This window comes from Polistes canadensis, unplaced genomic scaffold (genome assembly GCF_001313835.1).
Source record: "Polistes canadensis isolate GaletaPanama2010 unplaced genomic scaffold, ASM131383v1 scaffold_319, whole genome shotgun sequence".
Taxonomy (NCBI): Eukaryota; Metazoa; Arthropoda; class Insecta; order Hymenoptera; family Vespidae; genus Polistes; species Polistes canadensis.
Window position 1 is genome coordinate 125,845 of NW_014569866.1, and position 1,508 is coordinate 127,352.

The following is a 1,508-nucleotide window of genomic DNA, read 5'->3' on the forward strand; positions in this document are numbered from 1 at the left end:
ATTACATTTATATTTATATATAAATATAATATATATTATTATAATTATATATAATATAATTAATATTATTTAATTATATATATATAAAATGTGAAACATAATTTAAAAAATGAATAGGGAGACAGGGGGGTGAAGGTGGGATGAAGTGGGTGTTTAAATAAGAAGATTAAGAAGTGGTGAGTTGGTGTTAATGTAGGACTACTAAGGGTGAGTTTATGGTTAGAATAGAGAAGGTGGTGATTGTAACATGGTGTGGTGTCTCAAACTGTAGATCGCGTGTTGCACTAACAAAACCACCGTTGCACTGTATGTCGATGCATAGACAACAACACAACACAACAAACACACAACATTCGCTTTGCTCGTATAACGTTTGCTTGCTTAAGCTACGCGTAATTGCAGGCGTAGCCAGCCTCTGTCCTAAGCCGTCAGGGTTGCGTCTAATTTCTATTTAATGAACCGTCAAGAGCAACCAGTGCTTAGAGGAAGAGAGTAATAGTAGTAGTAGTAGTAGTAGTAGTAGTGGTAGTAGTAGTCCGTTTGATTTCGAAATCAAAGTGACGTAAATCGCTCTTCTCTCCTATCTATCTATCTCTCTCTCTCTCATTCTCATTTTCATTCTCCTTCTCATTCCCTAGAGCTAGTCTAGTCCGAACGAAAGCCAAGGATTTGCTTTGTCGGTAAAGTAACGATACGGTTATGCTATTTGACGTAAATGGATTTAACTTATCGACTATGAACACAAGCAAACTCGCGTTCTCTTCTCATTCGTTCGTTAACTTCCTAACTATTAACGAAACGTAATGAAGGAATCATCACATGGATAGATAGAATTTTCAAAATGATTTCTCTTTTAAATTGACTACAAATTTTTATTCGTATTATAACTGTATTTTATTTCCTTTCTTTTATAACTCTATTTATGAAATTTATATTTGTATATGTATATGGATATGTATATCGTGTGTGTGTGTGTGTGTGTGATATGTGTGTCTAGTATTAGTAAGTAATATGTTGTTATATAACGTATGTAAATTTGTCTTCATTGTAATTATTTTCTATTTTGTTTTTTTCTTTTCGAATATAAAGTTTATATATATATATATATATCTATATTGTAAATCATATGTGAAAATTATGTTCGCATATGCAATCGAATAGGATTGTTACAAAAATAACACGTAAAGGCTCGTTTTTAACGTGATAACTATTTTTAATCATCTTGTAACTTTGCCATGTTACTTTTAAGTTAGACAATATTTATATTAATATGTATTTATATATGTTTTCACATTCATATATTAGAAGTTTTTTAAACCTTAATATAATATAATAATAATACGTTATAATATGCATTGGGTATTTCAAATGCAGCATTAAAAATATGTATTTCTTACACACACATTAAAAAGTTTAATCTGATTTCAGGCTGAACTTTGTTTTCTTTTAAATGAAAAAGCTACATTATTTATATTTGCATTATATTATTCTACATATATATATATAAA